The sequence below is a fragment of the Carassius gibelio genome, chromosome A22 (genome assembly GCF_023724105.1).
Source record: "Carassius gibelio isolate Cgi1373 ecotype wild population from Czech Republic chromosome A22, carGib1.2-hapl.c, whole genome shotgun sequence".
Classification (NCBI taxonomy): domain Eukaryota; kingdom Metazoa; phylum Chordata; class Actinopteri; order Cypriniformes; family Cyprinidae; genus Carassius; species Carassius gibelio.
Window position 1 is genome coordinate 7,701,811 of NC_068392.1, and position 8,843 is coordinate 7,710,653.

Below are 8,843 nucleotides of genomic sequence, written 5' to 3' on the forward strand. Positions count from 1 at the left end.
TTAAATAATTAAAAAATTGCACTTAGGGATGTAGCAGCCATCTTAGGCGACACCTAGAGCCAATGATTACTCTGTAAGTATTCTGTACACTCTCCAGTATTCATTGAACAGTAGTGATGGGTTAAGAATCACAAAATGAAACTTAACCCAAATAAATGCAAGGATTTTCATGTCTTTCACAAAAAAGGGACAGTGGGGAAAATATGTATTTGATCCCCTGCTGATTTTGTAACTTTGCCCACTTACAAAAAAATGAAGGGTCTGTTATTTTTATGGTAGGTTTATTTTAACGGAGACAGAATACCAATCAATAAATCCAGAAAAACACACTATATATGGGTTAGAAATTGATTTGCAATTCAGTGAGTGAAATTAAGTAAAAAATTATAAAAGTGAACAAGATATCTTATGACAGCACATTCATTGGTCACCAGAATTGTTCAAAAATACATACTGGGTTATTTCATATAGGCACATATTTATGTTCAAAAAGTGACTTCATATCTATTTTAAAAAAGAAAAAATGGATATTTCTGTTTCATACAAGCAGATTACAAATTCCAAACAACAACAACAAAAATCAGTCAATTTTAGTCTATTTTTTTACACATGACATATTGATGTTCCTTACATCTATAACATATCATTTATTCATTTTATGTTAATTATTTTCAATAACAGTGGACCTGTTTCATTTTTACATTTAGCATTATCATAAAATGTACATATCATCAGACAGGCTAACTTAAATCTTCATACGCAAGTATTTTTAGCAATGGTTTCTTTGAGCTGAATGATTCCTCCGCAATCATTTGGTCTGAACTGTGGTTGGTTCGCTCCTATGGCAAACGAAAGTACCTGTGAATTCTTCCTTCTCAGATTGTTTCTTACTTTGTGTCTCTGCCTTGTCATCACTGCAGCAGCAGCAAACATGAAGCAGAATTAAGAAAATGCTTAATGAAAGGAGCATCACAAAACCATGCATCTGGAAGAGGAGAGAAAAGAAGGGTCCATTAGGATTGGTTTTGTGTTTTAATTTCTTTCCTTTTTTTAACATGACATTATTAAAGCGGGTGTGAATTCTTCAATTATCTGACTTACCTGTGACTTGACGATAAAGCTGGTGGTCAGAGCCTGGAGCTCGGTGTCATTTCTTCCTAGAAATGAGTCAGTGGGTTTACACCATCTGAAGTGTAGCTGATCATCTGTAACATACAGTCCGTTCCAGTCTGTGTCTCCACAGGCAACATATTCACCATCAAGGAGCACAAGAATGATCCACACAAAAGGTGGAAGCAGGCAAAGCAACAACATTTTTATCAGTTGAAATACATAAAATGTATCTTTAACTTTATAGTTAATCCACAGTAAAATGATACACATTGAAAAAAAAGTTAAGACAAAAGGGCCGGCGAAGATGAGGTTTGTTACATTCGCATTCAGCTTCGCATCACATGGACATATAAAATCTTTATCAATCAAAGCCTCCAGAGAAATTAATACAATGATCACTGGAATACAGACGGAAAGAGCCGTCAGTTCACTTTTAAACATTTTTATCATTGGAGGCATGTTTTGAGGTCTACACAGTTCCCAACAGGTGAATTTGATGGTGCTTTGACTGCTCCTCTGTTTTAAGGTCTCAGGAAATGCTCGTAATCTGGCAGTTCAGACGCTCAGGAAATTCTCAAGGCTGGAGAGGTCCCCTACAATAAATAAAATTTGTTTACACATTGTGTTATTTAATATTTAAAGAGTACGTACAAATGATACATTTCTGCTTGTATGTTTGTGTGTCTGTGTACCTATAAATTATATGCATTTGAAATTTAGATTTCTAAATTAGATGCATGAAAATACAACTTTCAATACAAATATACAATATAAAATATAGAAATATATATTAAAAGGAGACCAGGATTTACTTTTGTATATGCTCCTCCGGTCTGATGTGCTGTGTTGTTGAGTTTCAGTTTCTGCCGCAAAAATGCTACAATAAAACATGCATAATAGAGAGAGAGAAACATTATTAGATTAGAATTAGAATAACTAGATAGAATAAATTAGATTAGAATAAATATATATGTCTTCGCAGGAAACACATTGTCATTTTAATAAGTAATAGTTTACATTCTTACCATGTATTATAGCCTTTTACCCTTTTAAAAATGAAGTGAGTCAGAAACTTCCTCTGTTTCAGAAGTCACTGGGAGCATACAATGGCATCGTCAGAATCAAGAATGAAAGAAAATGTTGGTTTATATAGTGGCAGACCTCGGCAGACTGAAACAAAAATTGGTTTCGTGATTGCGTTGCGACTGCAATATCAGCTCTTCACTTTTACTTTCAAAATTTATCATGTTCAGTAGGGAGGATTGAGGAGGGGAAGTGAGGCAAGACCCTCGTTAACATATAATGATCCATTAATATATGAGATAAGGTTTGAATGCATATAAAGTATTATGAGACAAGTATATGAGACAAGATATGACCCACATTACGGGTGTAATCAGATATTTAGTGAAAGATTTAGGACAGCTCATCATTTGCTCATTCTCAAAAATGACTGCATTTCTCTCTAAAAGGCCCTAAAAAGAGGAACATAAGTCGAAAATGAAAAAAGCCGTTCCAATGAGGATGCTCACTTTCGGCAGGGATGGGCAGTATTTCAGATACATGTATTTAAAATACGTATTTGAAATACAAAATACTATTTTTTATTTTGTATTTTAAAACCTTTGGAAAAAATCAAATGTAATTTGTATTTAAATACATTTAAGATGAGTATTTTTTTTATTTTCAAAATACTCAAAATACTTTGAGCCAGTCAACCTCTTTATCAGGGTACTGTTTTCACGCGTCAACTAGTTCAGACCAGACGCGCCCCTCCCCCCCAATCCCAACCCCAACATTCATCCACGTGAGCCGCAGCTGTACAACCCAGCCTTGGATCGGCAACTTTTCTGGAATAAAGTGAGGATGTGCTACTTGTTGATTAAAGTAGCTTGTCAAATGTGTTTGAATCATTAACGTTACTGCATGTTAGGGATGGGTGATATCATATGACAATATCGTAGATTCGTATCGACGGTATAAATTGTGAATCGATGGAACTTTTTCTAAATCTTTTACATAGGACTTTCCGCTTTCTCTTTAGCTTTGTGCAGTTGAAGCCTTGTTTATACTTTCGCAATTCGCATGGCTCTACGCCATGAACCTGCTTACTGCGCGCACTCCTCAGTAAACCTACAATGCTTTTATGCTTGACACGCTCTCCCTTGTATAATTCTGTGAAATGACAGAAGGCAACTCTGAGTAATTGTTCTAAAAAACCACGAAAAAGCAGCGATGAGAGGAAGTAGTTTGCCGAATAATTTGAGAAACATCTCTTATACTGTCTATGTCAAACACTCGTCTCGTGAGAAGTTTGTGAATAAATGGATTTCTTGACATGTAAACTGATTGGGTTGTGGGTCATTTTGACGACACATGTGAAAAAGTTTTTTAGTACACTTCTTAAACCGTAACCAAATAATCAAGTTAAAACCAGTAAACACGAAATTGTGACTTGGGACATTAGAACAAAACATATTAATATGATAACATATGTATAACACTAAATTGAACAATACTGTGTTATATATGTTTTTTAATTCATTAATTATTTTATTTCAATTAACGGTTGTATTAAACACCTACCATTACTTTATTCATTATTTCTGCTATGCAGGCTCATTTTGTAAATGTAATCATTTTCAATTTTAAAAACATGGTGCTTCATGAAAATGTAACTGGACACATTTAAAAATTGTGATTGTGTTTACCCATCTATGCAAATATTTGTTTATGTAGAGATGAAATAATTAGGTTAATCATTGTCTGTCTACATCAGTTTAGTGTAGTGATTGTGTGCATTTGTGAGGACAATGATGAAAGATACACCACACTTTTAGTTTTATTGTTCACCAAAAAAATTGTGGAAATTAACAAAAATATATATTTTAGATAAACTTTATATTTTCTAATTATGTATATAGAAACAAATAAACTTTACATTAAGCAAATATAAAAGTTACTTTACTACTTGCGTAAAAAAAAAAAAAACATCAAAAGAGTTTGAAATTCAGTTTTTGCTGCTGTATCAAAACTGATATTGATAATTGTGAAACCATGCCATATATTGTTACTGTAAAGTAAAATTAAGATTTTGGTCTTATCACCCATCGGAATTCCATCAACTAGTTCAACTGGGCGGGTTAGGTCAACAATATTGGATGGCAGATACTTTAAGATTGTGAAACAAACAGAACTGGGCCACATTGGAACGCCAGTCTGTCACATTGGCTTTAAATGATGCTGATAAAACATAATAAAATTAGTTTTTGTAGTTTTTGTAGTTTTTTATTTCTTACACTTCAGGGGAAGGAAAGAGGTATATAAAATTAAAACAAAGGTTTCTAAGCAGTTGCACACATCTAAATGCGTTTTGGCATTCAGAATAGGCCCAGATAGATTTCAGCCTAATAGGGATACCTGCACTGAATCTTCAATTTCACATGTATTTTGTGTATTTTCAAAATACAAAATACTGTATTTGTATTCATATACAATTTTTCCACACAGTATTTTGTATTTGTATTTAAATACATTTTTTCCACACAGTATTTTGTATTTGTATTTTAAATACATTTCCATGTATTTATGCCCATCTCTGACTTTCGGTTGTATATTCAGATCATGTCTGCACAGGCATGAGAAAACTTCTGTTTGCATGAACTCCTCAAATCCGATTAACAAAAGACTCAATAGAAAAGTTATTAAAAATAATGTAGTTTCAGAAATGCATGAGTTTTCTCCAAAGACAAACATTCAGATAGTGGCATCTTTGTCTCATGGACTGTGGATACGATCTTTATATGGTGCACAGATCACCTTCATGAAGAAAATAATTTTGTTAATTTCAGTAATTGAATCATTAAATTAAAACTTCTGAACACACAAACTGCAGTGAACACTTTGCAGGAAAAAATTAAAACAAATCTAAATGAAAGTGAATCCTTTGAGACTTACTCTTGTGTTCGTCATTTTTGTGTCTGTGTGTTGTTTGTGGTTAATTTCTGCTTCTGCATTTATCATTCAAAGACAGCTATAACATACATTGTGACCAAAAAAGAAGAAGAAGTGGTTTTTCAGCAAGAACTCAGAAAGAAAAAACAGTGGAAAAAAAAAAACGGACACCACCTAGACTTCTGATCCAAAAATAAAAAGTTTGCTACAGTTTCCATCTAAAATTAATATTATTAATTAATTCATTATTTAATTAATAAACTCCCTGGACACCTTCCCCGACTACACTGGTCACCCCATCCGACAAGTGCATACCCGTTGGCAAGAATCCTCCTTTAACATCCATTTACTACTCATCCACTGTTATATTCTGCCTCCATCAATAAATACCAGTTCCCATTAATCCTCTGTCGCAGTCCATTGTTACAAATATAGATTATAAAATCTTTAATAATATTAACCGAATGTGTATAGGTTTGATGCTGCTATAGAGTAAGTAGTCTTGCTTTTGGTAGTGTAATAACATTTTAAGGAGACATGCTGCTTCCTGTAAAGTAAATAAACTAGTAAAATAACAGACTTTTAAATTTAAAAACAAAATTTGGATTCTTTTTTTATTATTATTTTAAATAAGTAACCCCCGTTATATTGATTTCCATTTATTCGCTAAGAGAAATTGAGAGTAAGAGACACTTCATTCAGCATGAGGCTTATTCATTTTACTTTTGATGTGGACCGTTAACTTTCCAAATTAGATTAAAATAAAATGTTTGTTTTTTAATTATATTTTTTACATTATATAAAATATATTATATATTAGGGGTGACCCCGTATAGTCGACAAATCGATGCTTTGATTCGAGGAATCTTATTTGACTACCAATCTAACAGACGAATAGTCACGGGGTGTTATTGATTATGCCATTTTGACTATATGGGGAGCTGAAATGTCTGATTTCACATAGAAGTACCAGTTTTCTCCCAATAAGTTAATATACAGCCTACTATGATAAAGCTGTAAGAATTTTAAAAGAAAGAAGCTTCAAATTAATATTTTAAAGTGCATGAATAAATCCAAGTGATTTTCAAAACAGCCGGTGTATATATATCGTGGATATATAATTTACCTCATTGTACTACAGTGATATCTCTTAAGCGCACCGCGCGAGCAGGTCAAACTACAATGCAGAATATCAATGACTATGACTGGGACTGTTATATACTTACTATTATAATGAGAAGACCATTATACTAAAATGCTATAAACTTTTAGAGTTTAGCTGCCGTGTTTCTGCACATTGTTTCGTGAAGAATGCGTCCACAAAAGTTCGAATTTATAGACCCGCAGACATCTTTATGTGCATTCAGGCACTTTTTGCAAATAGCCTATAAGTCTTAATATAAACGTTATGTTGTATAAATAACGAAGCATTTTACATTATGAGTTGAATCCCATTGATTAAAAACTTGCTATAAAATGGATCGCTCTACTGGTCATCTTCATCTGTTAATGAAAACATAAAACATTATTTACCCTGTTTATATCTGCAAGGTGTTCATTACACATTCTCCCTGTGTGCTAACATCAGTAATTAGTCGAATGTCTGACTTGACTCTTGTTAATATATTTTGCACCGCCCCAAAACATATGATTCGACTATCGACTATATTTAATACATCCCTAATATATATATATATATATATATATATATATATATATATATATATATATATATTAGGGATGTATTAAATATACAGGTGCTGGTCATATAATTAGAATATCATCAAAAGTTGATTTATTTCACTAATTTCATTCAAAAAGTGAAACTTGTATATTATATTCATTCATTATACACAGAGGGATATATTTCAAATGTTTATTTCTTTTAATTTTGATGTTTATAACTGACAACTAATGAAAATCCCTAATTCAATATTTTTAGAAAATTTGAATATTGTGAAAAGACACCTGGTGCCACACTCTAATCAGCTAATTAACTCAAAACACCTGCAAAGCCTTTAAATGGTCTCTCTTCTGTAGGCTACACAATCATGGGGAAGACTGCTGACTTGACAGTTGTCCAAAAGACGACTAGGGACAGGGAGGGCAAGACACAAAAGGTCATTGCAAAAGAGGCTGGCTGTTCACAGAGCTCTGTGTCCATGCACATTAATAGAGAGGCGAAGGGAAGGAAAATATGTTGTAGAAAAAAGTGTACAAGCAATAGGGATAACCACACACTGGAGAGGATTGTGAAACAAAACCTATTCAAAAATGTGGGGGAAATTCACAAAGAGTGGACTGTAGCTGGAGTCAGTGCTTCAAGAACCACTATGCACAGATATATGCAAGACATGGATTTCATGCTGCAATTAAGGACAAAAGGAGTCCCAACTAAGTATTGAGTGCTGTACATGCTCATACTTTTCATTTTTGTAATTTTTAGTTGGCCAAGATTTCAAAAAATCCTTTCTTTGTATTGGTCTTAAGTTATATTCAAATTTTCTGAGATACTGAATTTGATATCAGTCTGTGTGTAATGAATGAATATAATATACAAGTTTCACTTTCTGAATGGAATTAATGAAATAAATCAACTTTTTGATGATATTCTAATTAAATGACCAGCACCTGTATATATATATATATATATATATATATATATATATATATATATTAGGGGTGTAACGATACACGTATTCGTATTGAACCGTTCGGTACGACGCTTTCGGTTCGGTACGCGGTACGCATTATGTATACCGAACGGTTCGTTGGAGTAATTAATTATATTTGAAAAAAAAAAAAAAAAGAGAGAGAGAGAAATATAATGATATGCGTTCAACAAGGTAGCCCAATAACCCAAACAACGTAACAGGCAACGCCCCTGACACTCCCGAAGAAGAAAAAAACACCATCTTATATGTTTATGTTAGGCTACTCAGCAGGCGCTCGCTCACTCAGTACACGCTGAAGGCTCGTTGCAAAATAGCCAATGCGTTTAACAGACTAGAAATGAGAAGATCCTCCAATAACCAACAGGTCTGGTGTTTGGGTGCACTTTGGATTCCCTTTAAGCTATAATGGTGATGGCAAGAGAGTGGTGGATAAAAACAACAACGGTATGTCGCATCTGCAACATGACAGGGTACACCAGCGGGAATAAAAAAAAAAAAAAAAAAAAACACCAGCGGGAATATCTGGGATATATGCGTCAGTACTATCTGGGAAAAGACGAAAAAAAGGAGAAACATGCACGCAGCAAACTATCCCTGCAGCATTTAGAAACTGTAGCTTACAGGGAATCCAACCCAAACACCAGACCTGTTGGTTATTTTAGGATCTTATATTTCTGGTCTGTTAAAGGCATTCGACATTTTGCAACGAGCCTTCAGCGCGTGCTGAGTGAGCGAGCGCCTTAGGGGCCGTTCACATATCGTGCCTAAAAACGCATGGAAAACGCTAAGCGCGTCTTTCTCCTCCTTTCCAAAGCGCTTGGGCAGAAGCGCTCATGAGGCGTCTGTCTTTGCTAAGCAACAATGACGTGCTCTCTCCATGAGACGCAGAAATTTCAGCGAAGGATAAATGGATTTGCAGCTCTAAAAATCGCTTGCAGTAGCGCTGCTACTAAATTTATTTCAAAATTGCAATCCATATACAACTATGATCAGCTGATCCTTCATCTTGGCTGAGCTCTCAACGTTGTTACGGGAAAGGATGAAGCTGATTGGTTAGTTCTTGTCACATGACCCGCGATGCGCTTGCGGCATTCTGAAAAG

The 8,843-nt window shown here is 34.1% G+C and overlaps 1 long non-coding RNA gene across 1 annotated transcript; it reads right to left on the minus strand.

The window, feature by feature from the left end:
• Positions 1–277: 277 nt before the first annotated feature.
• On the minus strand, positions 278–2,280 carry LOC127943239 (uncharacterized). Its single transcript, XR_008149609.1, has 4 exons — positions 2,139–2,280; positions 1,926–1,990; positions 1,102–1,706; positions 278–985 (listed from the first exon to the last, which is right to left on the minus strand). It is a non-coding gene; the product is annotated as an uncharacterized LOC127943239 (long non-coding RNA).
• Positions 2,281–8,843: the final 6,563 nt, after the last annotated feature.